General features: G+C 41.9%; 1 non-coding gene across 1 annotated transcript; it reads right to left on the reverse strand.

The window, feature by feature from the left end:
• Positions 1-12,698: 12,698 nt before the first annotated feature.
• LOC141694592 (small nucleolar RNA R71) lies at positions 12,699-12,805 on the reverse strand. The gene has a single exon (XR_012563882.1). It is a non-coding gene; the product is annotated as a small nucleolar RNA R71 (small nucleolar RNA).
• Positions 12,806-16,401: the final 3,596 nt, after the last annotated feature.

Raw genomic sequence — 16,401 nt, forward strand, 5'->3', positions numbered from 1 at the left:
CTCTTGTGAAATGATTTTCTAAAAGGAACTTTGACAAAATATCATACCAGGCTCTAGGTGCTTGCTTCAATCCATAAAGTGCTTTAAAAAGATACTGATAAGTGGATTTTATATCTACTTGTAATGCTTTATTATAGACTTAAGTTGGTGTTTTGGACTCAATTTAATGGTATTTTTGATGTGTTTTTGTATTTTTGCATTACCAATATTAGTTGAAGGAAGAAAGGAGCTTTTAAATGAAATATGCTGAAAATAGGCCCGATTCTGAAGTCAATTCCATTCCCAATTTGTAGAGGATCTTGAGAGCTTCGCTTGGACTACTGGATCGTCGAAATCGGATGAACGCAACTCAATCTGCAGTCAAAACAAGAAAAGGAGCCAAAATCCAGTAGCACGGCGCGCCCGCGCTGGGAAGCGGGGTGGCCACACTGAAAAAACAGAGACACGGAGTACCCGCATTGGTATACGGGGTGGCCACACTAGACTTCCAGACATAGCATGCTCCCGCGCTAGAATACTAGGCGGTCGCGCTTGTCCGTTCCAACTGAATCATGAATCTACTTGATTTCTAAGAGAATTAAAGTCCTGATCATCATGGAGCCTATATATATCAATAATAAGAATTTTTTAATAACAAGGAGACCAGAGAGAGAAATACGAAGACCTAGAGAGCACAAGACGGCTACGGAGAAGAAGACTTTCATATTCTTCAATATAGTTGATACTTTAGATGCTTGTTTTCGATTTGTCTTGAAACATAGTACTCTTATATTATTTATTATCCTGCTTTCATTAGAACCCATGATGACGATGAGTTCGGTTATGAACTAATTGTTATCATGGGGTTCTAGCGGATTTACTTATGGATTTCTATAGTTAATTTGTTTCAATATCTTGGTATGTGGTGATTGATTGATATCCTAGTATTGGTTGTGCCTACTCGTCATATGTGCGTAGCTAACATATAAGATAACGTGTTAATCTCTATTGAATCGACAGTGAATATAGAGATTTAGAACTTGCCATACTAGCATAGTTTCATGTATAATTATTATGCATGATCGTAGGTGTTATGGATTAAAAACTAGGGTGTATTAATTGCAATATTACTAAGGTTCGGGAGCTCAAGGCCTTTAATGGTTGCTCTCATGTTTCGTAGCTTAACTCTGCCTTTACGAGATACCTACGTATCTCTGTGGATTAGAGAATCAAGCCAAAAAATGTAGTTCTGATTGGAGGAGTGAGGCCCCTTATATAGATGTTAGGAATATTTGAATTGGATTAGAGTTAGGAGACTTGGTGGGCAAGTCTCTTCATTAGAATGGACTTTGGAGTCCTAGGAGGTAGTAAACTGATTCCTTATCCAATTAGGTCCTTGGAAGCTATTCTACAAGGACTTATATCCTCGTTAGAACTTATCTTAGTAGCTGATTTTTCCCATATTTATCAACTACGAAAATAGTAAATATTTAGGGCTATTTGGGCCTTATTTGTTCCATCAGGCCTGATCTGGTCCATTAGCCCTGATCAATGTGTTGACCTTCTTGGTTTGAATGTCATACATCTTCTTAATGGGATTTGTAGCCCAAACCATGTATAATTACAACAAAGTTAAGGTTTATTTTATCCCTATCATTTGCCTCCCAACTTCCGGGAAATCGTATTAGATTTCGCTGAAGTTAAGTTCACTTTGTCCTTTACAAGGTATCATTTTTCGTAAAGTGTGGAGCGACCTACACATTTACAATGATTTTTTCCCTTCGAATTCATTCATTCAGGCTTCCCTTATTTTCTGCAATTTTTCGCTAGTTTTTGGGAATTTATTCTAATTTTTCAGGATTTTCCAATTTTCAGTCCTTTTTTCGTCCAAGATCCTAGTCGATTTATCGACCTGGATGCTGGTTGAAATTCTGGCCCGCTCCTGTAGCCTGGTCAAATAATTTTGACAAGGATTCACGAGCTGGATTTTGATCAGGATCCTAGTCGATTTATCGACCCAGATACTGGTCGAAATTATGGCCAGCTCCTGCAACCTGGTCGAATAATTTCGACTAGGATTCACGAGCTGGATTTCGATCATGATCCTAGTCATTTTTAAGACCTGGATGTTGTTCGAAATACAGGCCATCTTTTGGCTTCTGTTCGAATAATTTCGAGCAGAATTGACGACCTGGATCTCGATCAGGGTTCTGGTCGAGGTTTGTTCATATTTCGAGCTCAATCATGATTGACTTGGGGGGGGTTATTTAGGCTCTTATTATAAAGACTTCGAAATGGATTCACGACCTCATATTCGAATTCAATCCTGGTCGAATTGATGGGTGTCTTTCAGGCTCTTGTTTGAAAGACTTCGAACTGGATTCACGACCTCATATTCGACTTCAATCCTGGTCGAATTGATGGGTGTCTTTCAGGCTCTTGTTCGAAAGACATCGAACTGGATTCACGACCTCATATCCGACTTCAATCCTGGTCTTTCTTAGGACTAGGAATTTTATTGAACTGGGCTTTTCCTAATCCAATTTGGATTTGGGCCTGGGCTTTTCCTAATCCAATTTGGATTTGGGCCTCGACCCGGGCCTAGTCCAATTTGGGTTTAGGCCTGGATTTGGGCCTAAATCCTGATCGAACTTTCGAGAGCCTTCCAGTTTTCTCCAGAAACTTTCAATATTCCTTTGAAAGGTTCTTGAAGTTGGGCTTTTGCTTTTGGGCCTCCACTTAATGGGATTTTTATCCCTTCATCTTCCCCTCCTTTCTATATAACTGAGTGAGTGGAGTTGTTCACTCCTCAATTCTCTTCCTTCTCAAAAATCTTGGAGGCTTAAGGATAACTGTAGGTCGAAGTTCTAGTTCCTCGAAGCTTTCTTTCTAGCAAACCATCCCCTGTTTCCAGTATTATTTCAGGTAAGATAGATACTCTCTTGCTTTATTCATTTTTATGCACCCTTTATGTATAAAGTTTATGTATAAAAACTGTTTTCTTTTCTGCTTTCTTCAAATGGCAGATAAGAGATTAACCCGTTTGGCCAAGATGAACGTGACCAAAAAGTCGAACGAGTTCCCCATCCGGTCAAGGTATACTTCCTTGATTGATATGATCAACACCCGAGGGGATGAGTATCCGTCCGACGATCATCTAGATGCGTTTGATCATGTCAACATTTTTGGGATCCAAAAGAGTTGGACAAGATGAAATCATTCTTCAAGATCAAGGAGCCGTATAAGCTAGTTCTCGCAGGTCCAGCCGATAGGGCCTGCCACTGAATGAAGCTTGCCAACACCCTCCAAACTCTTGGAGGCTGATCCTTTGCTACTTGTTGCAATGCACCAATCATGGCGTACCTCCTTCGGTCTCCGTGTTTAGAAAGATCTTTCAGTTCAAGAATAGCCCTGATAAGAATCCTGGATGGGTTTCTCTGAACCAGTGCCCCACCATTCCTCACATAGTGAATGGGAAGTCCATCCCTGATAATAACTTGGGGTGGAAGAAAGAGTTTCTCTATGTCCTCTGGGAAGGCGGCGACTGGGGGACGCTTTTTCGCTCGTCCTTTGGGCAAGCTGTTAACGGGAGTCCAAACGACATCATTTTGACTGAGGATGAGGCTAAGGCCTTTAATCTCCTTACCCAGGATAACATGACGTCCCATTCCTGGGACCTTATTAGAGAGACGGTTCTTGTGGAACGCGGTCTTTCTCCCATTCCTAAGCAAGGTATGTTTCCTTCATTTTTAGTTGTTTGTTATTGCCCTTGCCTTTTACTTTATTATCTTTCCAATTCTTTTTTCTTTAATTTGTGTAGTGGCTGAGAGGATCGAAGAGGCTACCAAGCCTAAGGACCTGGAAACAACTAGGATGAAGCATGCTGGAAAGGTCTTCAAGGACCCACGTCTTGGGGATCGCTTCCCAGAGTTCCTGCTTTAGACAAAGGAAGAGGACGAAGAAGGCCCAGGCAACCCTTGCGTACAAAACAGAAACCAGGGGCCTTCTTCCAACCCGCCTGGGGAATTCAGGAAAAGGACTCGATCGTTGGCAATACAAAACATGCCAAGGAATGATCAATTCAGTCTATTTCCCCGGTAGACTACCACGACCTTGTCCTCAAGCAGGACTTGGAGGCTAATGAGCTTTTCGGTGCTCAGGCCCTAGGGACGGTATATTTCTTATCTTTCGCTACTATTGCTTTTTATCATGATTCTCCTTTTCTCACTTTCTCTTATTTCTTTTAGGAAAACATCCATTTCCATGGGACGCTTCATCAATCTAAGGCTTGGAAGGTTGGTTTAGAGGACACAAACAAGAAACTGGAGGAGGCCAACCAGCAAATTGAGAACCTCAAGTCCTAACTTGCCTCCTCAACTTCTGATCTGGAAATGGCCCGGGCTGAGATAGTGATCCTCAAGAATCAAAAAGACAAAGCCTTTGATGCCTGGATGGACACACAAGAGTTTAAAGATTTGATGGTGGAGCACGACGCCCTCCTTCACCCGATTAGCTATAAGGAAGGCTGAGATGCTGCTGTAAAGGCTATCCAAGATGATTTTCCTGAGATTCTTCAGAAAGCTCTCTTTCCTTGTCCTCAACAAGTCCCAACTCTTGGAGGAGTTGCTGAGAAGCTAGCTGATCTCATTAAGGAGGGTACTTCTGCCTCCTCAGTCAGAGCGTCATCGGGGAGCCAGGGCCAAGGTCAGAAGAGGAAGGAAATAGAGTCTAGCTCAGGGGAATATGAATCCTCTTCTGAAGAAGAACCTGCCCCTACCGCTAAGAAAGCCAGGGTGGAGGAGACTTTAAAAGAAACTCCCCAGCCGACTGTGACTGAAGATCCAGCTGAAGAGACTTCGGAGGGGACTTCTTCAAAAACTTCTGAGGAAGCTTCTGATGGGCCAACCGAGGAAACTTCCGAGGAGAGCTCCAAAGATGGCTCTGGTAGCAGCTCTGGAGAGGATTCTGAGCCTTCTAAGCGAAATGCCTAATTTCCTTGCCTTATGTAATATACGTTTCTTCAGACGTTTTCAGACTTTGTAACAAACTTTACATGGTTTTACTTTTCTTGCCTATTAATCAAATCTCAAGTATTATCATAGTCTAACCTTTCAAGTTCCTTAACTCAAGTTTATAACTTGGTTTTTTCAGAATCTAACAATTCAACAAACTAGATCAAACTGAACGTTTTTCATTATAACTTGGTATTTTTAACACCTTACATGAAATGGGTTGAACCCTGATAAAACTAAAAAATAACTCCTATCAAATCTATAAAAAATTCCTAAGAGAGCAAAGCTTCCAGGTGCTTTTAAACCTTGTTACCATTACTATAGCAAATACAAGCTATAGATAGTAAATTTTCAAGTTTTGAGCATGCCAAGTTCGAGGTAGTTCTTCTCCGTCTATGGTCTCCAGCTTATAAGATCCTCTTCCTTGAACGCTCTTAACCTTGTACGGCCCTTCCCAATTCGTGGCGATTTTTCCTTTCTGCCTTACTCCAGAGGCTTCCATTATTCTTAGAACCAAGTCCCCTTGTTTAAAAAACCTTTCCTTTACCCTTAAGTTGTAGTAAAAAGAAGCTTTCTTCTGATATTCCACTGTCTTGGCATTTGCCTCATCTCGTACTTCATCAATTAAATCCAGGGCTAGTCTTTGCCCTTCCTCATTTTCTTCAGCATCGTATGCTCGGATTCTGGGAGACGACTGTGATATTTCTACGGGAACAACCGTTCTGCCCCATATGCTAACATGAATGGGATTGCTCCAGTGGTGACTCTACAAGTAGTCCTATAAGCCCATAATATTGGGAGTATTTCATCCACCCAGTTATTCCTTGATTTCTCGATCCTCTTCTTCAGTCCATCCAGGATTATACGATTCGCCACTTCCGCTTGTCTATTGGCTTGTGGGTGAGCTACGGAGGTAAACCGCAACTCAATCTCATTCTTCTCGCAATACTTCTTGAATTCCTCATTATTGAACTGTGTTCCATTATGGATAACCAAGATACGGGGAATTCCATATCGGCACATGATATTTTCCCACAAGAATTTAGCAACCTGCTTAGTTGTGATCTTAGCCAAATGTTTGGCTTCAATCTACTTAGTGAAATAATCTATGGATACAATTAAAAACTTCCTTTGAGCTGTGGCCATAGGAAAAGGCCCAAGTATATCCATTCCCCACATAACAAAAGAGATGGGAGAATTAATGGAAGTTAGCATCTCAGGAGGTTGTCGAACAACCGGTGCATGTTTCTGACAACGTTCACACTTCCTCACATAGTCTTTGGCATCAGCCATCATCTTGACCAATAAAAGCCTAAACGGTTTACCTTATGAGCCAGTGCTCTGCCCCCCAGGTGTTGCCCATAGATACCTTCGTGTACTTCTTCCAAATCCAAACGTGCCTCATCAGGCCTAAGATATCTTAGGTAAAGAACCACGTAAGACCTTTTGTACAAAATCCCATCGATCAAAGAGTATCTCAGTGCCTGAACAGTCAATTTTCGGGCTTCAATCACATCATTTGGTAGCCAACCAGTTTGAATATGGGCCTTAATGGGATCCATCCATGACGTCCCTAGCCCTATAGGGGATACAAGTTTAAAATCAATGCTTCGTGTTTTCAAAATACGGAAGTATACACTTCCTGAGCTCTTTTATATTTCTGATGAAGCGAATTTAGATAATGCATCTTCCTTAGCATTTTTCTCTCTTGGAATTTGTTCAATATGGCATTCATCGAACTGGGTCAATACAGCTTTTACTAGGCATACATACTTAGCCATAGTTTCATCTCTTGCCTCAAACTCCCCCTTTACCTGGGATACGACCAGTTTCGAGTCCCCATGGACTTTCAAGTTCTTGACCCTCAATGTTCCTACTAGGCCAAGGCCAGCTATCAGAGCTTCATATTCTGCTTCATTATTTATAATTGCAAAGTCTAGCTTCATTGCATATTCAACCAGGAACCTATCCGGGCTTTGTAAAACTACCCCTGCTGCGCTTGAATTTGTTTTTGATACTCCATCAAAATAGAGAACCCAAAATTCCTTTTCCTTAACGCCCTTTTCTTTGTCTCCTTTATCATCCTCTGTTTCTTGTATAGTATCTTCTTGCCCCCGACTTCTTGGTGAGGTATGGTACATTCCACCACGAAGTCAGCCAATGCCTGGGATTTTATTGCCGTTCGGGGCTTGTACTTGATGTTGAATTCTCCCAATTCTATTGCCTATTTAATCAGCCTCCCACTAGCTTTGGGACTATGAATGATGTTTCTCAAGGGTTGATTTGTTAACACTTCAATTTTATAAGCCTGAATGTAAGGACACAACTTCCTTGAAGCCATTACCAAGGCTAAAGCAAACTTCTCAATAGTTGAATAATTCAACTCAGCTCCATGCAGAATTTTGCTAATATAGTATACGGATTTCTGGACTTTAAGTTCCTCCTTAACCAATACAGCACTCAAGGAATTTTTTGAAACGGCCAAGTATAAGTACAAAGTTTCATTCAGAGCGGGCTTGGCCAATAACGGGGCTTCAGCCATATATTTCTTTAATCCTTCAAATGCCTCATGGCTTTCCTCACTCCACACAAAATATTTAACCTTCTTTAAGGATTTAAAGAATGGCAAGCACTTGTCTTCGAATTTGGAGATGAAACGTCCTAGAGCTACAACTCTTCCAGTGAGTTTCTGAACGTCCTTTATGGAACGTGGTGGTTCCATATCCAGGATAACCTTTATTTTATCAGGATTGGCCTCAATTCCCCTCTTGGAAACCATCATACCTAAAAACTTTCCAGATCCCACTCCGAAAGCATACTTTACAGGATTTAGCATCATTTTGTGATATCTCAGCACCTCAAACGCTTCCCTCAAATGAGTTATGTGATCAACTTTTAACAAACTCATGACTAACATGTCATCAACATAAACTTCCATAGTTTTACCAATAAGGTCCTTGAAAATCTTATTTACCTTTGATAGGTGGCTCATGTATTCTTGAGACCAAACGCCATAACAAGATAACAAAAAACACCAAAGTCAGTAATGAATGATACCTTTGGGATGTCATCCTTATGCATCTTGATCTGATTGTATCCACTAAATCCATCCATGAAGCTTAGCATATCATGACCAGCAGTAGCATCTATCAATGTGTCTATCCTTGGCAATGGGAAACAGTCCTTTGGGCATGCGTCGTTCAGGTTGGTGAAATCCACGCACATTCTCCATTTTCCATTAGCCTTCTTTACCATCACAGGGTTTGCTAACCATTCTGGAAACTGTATCTCCTCAATGAAACCATTCTCTAAGAGCTTCTCTAATTCTTGCTTAATAGCTTCCTGCCTCTTTGGAGCAAAACTTCTTTTCTTTTATTTCATAGTCTTCCTATTTGGATCTACGTTCAGCTTGTGAGTGGTCAGTTCCGGATTTATGCCAGGCATATCAACTGCCGACCATGCAAATACATTACTATTCTCTTGTAAAAACTTCACCAACTTCCCTCAAAGGGGCTCCTCTAGTGATGCTCCAATGAAAGTTACTTTCTTAAGATCCTCGGGAGCCAAAGGAATCGGAACCAAATCTTCTGCTGGCTTCCCTCTTTTCTCATCATTCTCACGGATATCCAGATCTTCAATAGGCAGAACCTGCCCCCCCCCCCAACACCATCAGCCCTAAGAGAGGCCACATAACAACTCCTTGCCATCTTTTGATATCCTCTCTCTTCTCCAATCCCATTCCGGGTGGGAAACTTCATTACTGAATGGTTGGAAGAAGGGACTACCTTGAAAGCATGTATTCCCGTTCTTCCCATGATTGCATTGTAAGTCGATCCAGCCTTTACCACTACAAAGTTCAACATCTTTGTTGCTTGTCTTGGTTCCTGAGCTATGGTCATTGGCAACTTGATTATCCTTTCCACGGGGTACTCCACTCCTACGAATCCATATATCGGTATATCGGTCCGGGTTAATTGAGAATCATTGTAACCCATCCTTGAAAAGGTATCATGGAGAAAAATGTCCACCGATGCACCATTATCAACAAGGACCCTTTTCACCGGGCTGTTCCCTATTATCGGTGTTATAACCAGCGGATCATCATGAGGAAATTTTACACCCTCCAAGTCAGAATTATCAAATGCCATTGTCACTTCTATCCTAGCCGTCTTCGGAGCTTTCCCAACGATATGCATAACTTCTCTAATATATGCTTTACTTGAGTTTTTGGATGAACCAGCAGTAGTTGGTCCTCCGAAAATTATATTTATAACAGGCCCCCGGGGTTGTGATCCTCCAAAGATTGCATTTATCACCAGTCCTCTAGGCTGGGTATTTCGCCCCTGATCATCTTGGTCCCTCCTACGATCATCAAAATTCTTTCTTTCATTGTTATTCTTATCTCCTCCATCTCTAGTGTACTTGCTCAACCTCCCTTTTCGAATGAGGAACTCTATTTCATCCTTCAATTGTCTATACTCATCGGTGTGATGGCCAGCATCCTTGTGAAATCATCAATATTTGCTCTTATCTAGCTTGGTAGGATCAGCCTTCATGGGCTTAGGCCGACGAACATCTCTATCCTTCTCAATTTCCATCAAGATCTGACTCCTAGGAGAATTTAACTTAGCATATTCAGTGAACTTTTGTCCTGGTCCTCCCTTCTTCAGGGTTGAATCATTACTTTGCTCAGTTCTAGGATACTTGTCTTTATCAATATATTTTAGATCAGTTTTTTGCTTCTTGCCACCGACGTTCTCGTTATTCACTACCTTCTTCCTCATGCTCTCCTCCACTTTGATGTACTTCCCGGCCCTATCTTGGAGCTGTAACATGCTTTCAGGGGGACGCTTGGCTAATGACATCTTGAAGAACTTGTCCCTAGTTCCTTGTTGCAGTGTTATCATAGCTACCTTATCATCATGGTCCGGGACCTTCAAAGCTTTCTTGGTGAAATAATTCAGATAGTCACTCAAGGATTCTTTTGCTCCCTGCACAATGCTAATGAGGGATGCTGAACTTTTTTAATGCACTCTCTCACTGATGAATTACTTAATAAAAGCCTGACTTAGCTTTCTGAAGGACCCAATAGAATTTGGAGGCAAACAATTGTACCATCTTTGAGCCATTCCAGCCAAGGTTTGAGGAAAGGCTCGACACTTAATAGCGTCATTCACGGGCTGCAACAACAGTGCATTAGAGAATGTCCTGACATGATTAGCGGGGTCTCCAGTTCCATCATAAGCCTTAATGGTGGGCATCTTAAATTTTCTTGAGATATGGGCATTCATTATCTCTTCAGTAAATTGTGGAGTGGGATTGTCAGGATCTCCTAGGGGCAAAAGATCACTTAGATCAGCCCTTGGGACAACAACCCTTCTCTGCTGTGGACCATCCAGGTCTATGATTGGAGGATGATTTCTCCTCCTTGGTGGTAGTGGGGGTCTGGGGGTCAGGTGCGCCTCCAGGTCACGCTTCTTCCTTTAAATCTCAGCCTCGTGAGCCCTGATTCTCTCCTATACTTCTTGGGGATTCGTCCCTCGGGTGATCCTAGGATGCTGGCTACCATCAGGCATCGGCTCTTTGTCAGCACGCCTCCTTCTTGGGACCACTTCATCTTTCAAAGATTCGGAGTCTCTCTCAGTGTAAGGGCCAGAAAATTCTTGATCATCTGCGATAGGAGCCAAACCACGTATATATAGGGGCACCTGCCCATGTGTTTCACTCCGGTTAGCATGTCCACTTCCTCCAACCTCGGGGTAGAGGGACATCCCATAAGAGGGGTTAGGGGTCACAATAGTTGAATGCTCATACCCAACGGGTCGATAATTCACAGGCATATGTAGCTGCTGAAGTTGGGAATTCATCCATTGTGGAGCCGGGGGAATCGTCCCTTGTGGTTGAGGTTCACTTGCTCCTACCGGGGTTCCTTCTTGAGCAGAGGCATAGGATGAATGTGGGGGTATCTCCATCATTGACGAAATCTCTTGAGTTGTTGCAGCTGGAGTTCCTTCAGGGGCGCTGTTTCCACTCCGTGTTCTCGCCATGGTTGTTGTTATGGTTTCTCACAGACGGAGCCAAATGTTATGAATTGAAAACTAGGGTGTATTAATTGCTATATTTATTACTAAGGTACGGGAGCTGAAGGCCTTTAATGGCTGCTCTCGTGTTTCTTAGCTTAACTCTGCCTTTACGAGATGCCTACGTATCTCTGCGAATTAGAGAATCAAGCCAAAAAATGTAGTTCTGATTGGAGAGGTGAGGCCCCTTAAATAGATGTTGGGAATCCTTGAACTGGATTAGAGTTAGGAGACTTGATGGGCAAGTCTATGAATAAGAATGGACTTTGGAGTTCTAGGAGGTAGGAAACTGATTCCTTATCCAATTACATCCCTTGGAAGCTATTCTACAAGGACTTATATCCTCATTAAAACTTATCTTAATAGCTGATTTTTCCCATATTTATCAACTACGAAAATATTAAATATTCAGGGCTATTTGGTCCTTCTTTGTTCCTTCAGGCCTGATCTGGTCCATCAGGCCTGATCAATGTGTTGACCTTCTTGGTCTGAATGTCATACATCTTCTTAATTGGCTTTGTAGCCCAAACCATGTATAATTACAACAAAGTCAATGTTTATTTTATCCCTATCAGTAGGTAATTTTAACCATCTTACTTGCCCTATTTAATCACAATAGATAGCCTGCGCATTAAACCTTTATGTTGTCAAATTCTATAAACATATAGGATCTCAACATAATTGGTGTCTATTCAGCTTCTATATCTTTTGTGGATGTTTGGTAGTAGGGTATTCGTACAACGAAAGTTGGTGTTTGCTAGTTTCGTGTTATCTAATTAGTTGTCATCACCATCACATGCTAAGGTTAAGAACAATAACTTTGAATAAAGTAGTAATGAAGTTAGAATCCCATGTTTGTCTCATATAAGTAATTCAACCTTAATTCTCTTAGTTAATGCTATTTAGTATAATCTCTTACTTTAATCAAAACCCAAATTGTTATTTGTCTTAACATTGAACGATAGTCATACCATTGTTACATAGGTGCATAATATTAAGTTAACTAAAAAGAGTCTCTATGGGAACGAATCTGATTTATATCTTATACTACTTGCGAACGCGTATACTTGCGTATAATTTAGCGCATGTTTTTGCCCTAACAAGCTTTTGACGCCGCTGTCGGGGACTCGGTGTTAATTTTTAGTTTATGTGCTTGTCATCTGTGGTCGTTAAAGTTCACTGACTCGGACTCTTTTACTTTCACGGTTTACTTGTTGTGTTTTAGGTACTCATTACAATGGGAGATCCAACAGCACCAACAAAAGCGTTGATGGATTTTTCTCAACCCCAGATCAATGACATTCAATCTAGCATTGTCAAGACAACGATTGCAGCTAATACCTTCGAGATCAAGCCTGGCATAATTCAGATGATACAGAATTCAATTCAGTTTGGGGGTTCTCCAATGGAATATCCCAATATGCACATTAGGGATTTTATTGAGATCTGCGACACCTTCAAGTTCAACGGTGTTTCTGAAGATGCTGTGAAGCTGAGACTATTCCCATTCTCTCTGAAGGACAAGGCTAAGAGCTGGTTACACTCTCTACCAGCTGGTTCGATTACTACTTGGGAAGATCTTGCTCAAAAGTTTCTCACTAAATCCTTCCCTATGGCATAGGCAGCTAAAATCAGGACTGCTTTTACTCAATTTGTGCAGCAATCAGGAGAATCTTTATATGAAGCTTGAGAGTGCTACAAGGAGATGCTTAGGAAGTGTCCTCATCATGGAATGCCTGATTGGATGATCATCAATTGTTTTTATAATGGTTTGGGAGCACAGTGAGACCCATGCTCGATGCAGCATCAGGTGGAGCCTTACGGGCCAAGAGCTACGATGAAGCATATGATCTAATTGAACTGATGGCTGCTAATAATTATCAGTATCCAACCCAGGGATTGCCAGAGAGCAAGGTAGCAGGAATTCATGAAGTGGATATAGCTACGGCTATCACTGCTCAACTAAAGGCGTTGTCTATGAAGATCGATTTTATGGTTAACTATGGTGTTAACCAGACAACCAGAGTTTGTGAGTTGTGTGCAGGTTCACATGCAACGGAGCAATGCGCTATATCTAGTGAATCAACTTAGTTTGTGAGCAACTTTCAGAGATCGCAGCAGCCAGTTCCAGACACTTATAATCCTGAAAACTGGAATCACCCTAACTTCAGCTGGAGCAACAAGCAGAATGCGATGCAACAGCCTTTCAGTAGTTTAGAAATAAGCAATTCAATTCTCCTGGTTTTTTAGCAACAATTCGCACCAAGACAACAACTCCAGCTTCAACAACAAACACATGGAGGTGCAGGTCTATCGTCGACTAAAAAATCTGAATTAGAGGAGTCGCGGCTTACGTGCAAAAACTAGGCTCTTATATGCCAAAGCCAGGTTATTTCTATCCAGAATCTGGAGAACCAAGTAGGGAAAATTGCTAGCGACTTATTAAATGGACCACCAGGAACGCTTCCTAATGATATAGAAGCCAGTCCAGGTGAGAGGGAAGTTGAAGAACAGGTGAACGCCATCACCTTGAGGTCTGGAAGGGTCGCAAGTCCCCAAATTCAGCAAGATGAAGATTCTGAAAATTCTGTCTAGAATGCAAGTGCGTCTACATCCTTACCAATTCCAGAAAATGAGATTGTAGCTGAAATAGTGGTGCTGAAGGATGCCGAGGTGGAAACAAGGAAGAAAGATGTTGTCAACACTCCCCCTGAGGGTAATACAGGGGAAAAACAGTTCTATCCTCCACCTCCTTTTCCTATAAAGTTGCAAAAGCAGAAGTTGGATAAGCAATTTGCTAAGTTTTTGGAAGTTTTCAAGAAACTTCACATCAACATACCTTTCGCTGAAGCTCTTGAATAGATGCCTAGCTATGCAAAGTTTATGAAAGATATTCTCTCTTGGAAATTGAAGCTCGATGACTTAGAGACCGTTGCTCTAACGGAGGAATGCAGTGCTGTGTTACAACAAAAGTTGCCTCCGAAGGTTAAAGATCCTGGAAGCTTCACTATTCCTTGCACCATCGGAAACTTGTCGTCCGACAAGTGTTTATGTGATTTGGGAGCTACCATCAATTTGATGCCCTTGTCTATATTCAAGAAACTTGGTCTACCTGATCCGAAGCCGACATATATATCCTTGCCATTGGCCGATCGTTCTATTATATATCCATGAGGTATTGTGGAGGATGTGTTGGTCAAGGTGGATAAACTTATCTTTCCTGCTTACTTTGTAATTCTTGACTTTGAGGAGGATAAGAAGATTCCCATTATCTTGGGGAGACCATTCTTAGCTACGGGCTGAACTATGATTGATGTGTAAAAAGGAGAGCTTACGATAAAGGTTCAGGATCAAAAGGTCACTTTTAATATCTTCAAGGAAATAAAGTTACCCACAGCTAAAGAGGAGTGCTTTAAAGTAGAGTGGGTTGACTCTGTCATGAATTCAGAGCCTGAGCAATTGCCAAAGTCAGATACCTTAGAGAGATCCTTAATAGAAGAATCAATTATTAAAGATGAAGAAAGAGCAGAGCAAATGCAGGTTTTGAATGCACCTCCGTGAAAGAGGAAGTTGGATATTCTATTCGATTCTCTTGGGTTAACAGAGCTGAAAATTTCCCATGAGCGTTTTGAACCATCTATTGAAGAAGCACCCATACTTGAGCTCAACCGACTACAAGATCACTTGAGTTATGCATTCTTAAGTGCACCCTAATAACTCTATTTCTTCCCAGGTCTTCTCCTTTCTCATATAAGCTCGAGTCCCGTCCATGTGGCGGATGATGCGTGGTGAAGCTGTGATGTAGGGGACTCTACAAAACAGAACCGGAGGGGGGCTGTATCCCCGCGGCCACTCCGGTGTGAAAATAAGAATGGAGTTTCTTGAAGAAGAAGAAGAAGAGGGAATAATGAGCTATTCAAAATATATGTGTAGTGGTGTGTGTATAGGTGTGTAGAAGTCAATATTTTCTAACCTCTAAAACCCTTTTCTTGGGGCCTTTTATAGGCCTCCAGATTTAGGGTTTTAGGGATTTGTACCTCTTCATCCTAGCCCTTCATCATCCTTGGTTGGTGAGTGATTAGACGGTTCAGATGGACTGTGGGGACCGGCTGTCCTTTTGCACCAGGGGTGTCTTGAGATCCATGCCTATGGACGACTGGGATGTAGTTTTTCCATTTTTGATAACATGAGACAGTTGACATTTTAGTCATTTGCCACATATTCCAGGGACCACCCCGGTTTGGGCCTGGGGTGTTCTCTATCTGGGCCGCTGTATCACTTTATTTGGGCCTGATTATTTATGGCCTATCATTTTCCCTCCCACTCCCTTATGCGGGTTTGCCGGGATAGGGGAGCTTTTATTCCTGAGTTTATGTTTTGAACTATGTAACTTGTAATTTTTGTTTACATTTTTTCTTTGATTTGTTATCCCCTAACCCCGGGGTGTTGTTGGGTACAAGTCCCCGGGGTTGTGTTTGGGTAGGCCCTTATCATTTATGACTTGGGAAAAGTTTTGCATTTTTTCTTTGATTTATGGCCCCCTAACCCCGGGGTGTTGTTGGGTACAAGTCCCCGGGGTTGTATTTGGGTAAGCCTTTGTGATCTGTGTAACTTGGAATTTTTTTTACATTTTTTGCATTTGGGTAGACATAGACCACTACTTTGTTCAGACTCGGGAGAATACTCCCCAGCACGACTATTATTTTAGGGACGTTTCTGCTGTTTATAGGCCCGGGGGAATAGAACCTTATGATGGGGCACATATGGATGAGCTGGTTTATAATGCTCCGGGGACCGAATACATTCCGCCTCCCCGTCACCCTGACCTTAGGACATATACCCATGAGCAGATAGATGACTTAGTGAAGGCAGTATTCCACTTCGGGGAAGGGATGGAGTGGAGGTGGACTGGACCTCATGAAAGGATTTATCATCGACCTGTTGGTGATTGGGTGGCCATTCCACTAGAGCATCTTCATAGTATGAGGCCCAACCTTCACCAGTTCACCAAGTATTTATGTCGTGATGTCTACGGGATACCCTTTACCCAGCTGGCCCCGAACTCTATTAAGTGGATTTCCTGGTTCCTTGCTTGCTGTCATGTAAAGAAGTATTTTCCGACCTTCAAGCTTTTCCACTATCTTTTTAAGATCAAGAAGTCTACCCTTCCTCCCGTGTTTGAGTTAACTTTTAAAATAGATAGTTGTGGGTTCCATGCTGACACCAAGAGTGCGCCTGTTTTTATGTTAAAATTGCTCCGGGGCTGGCACCAGGAGTTCATCTTCGTCCGGAGTGGGGACCTGAAGTTTATGCCTGTATATAAAAATGTT

This window comes from Apium graveolens, chromosome 10, assembly GCF_009905375.1.
Source record: "Apium graveolens cultivar Ventura chromosome 10, ASM990537v1, whole genome shotgun sequence".
Taxonomy (NCBI): Eukaryota; Viridiplantae; Streptophyta; class Magnoliopsida; order Apiales; family Apiaceae; genus Apium; species Apium graveolens.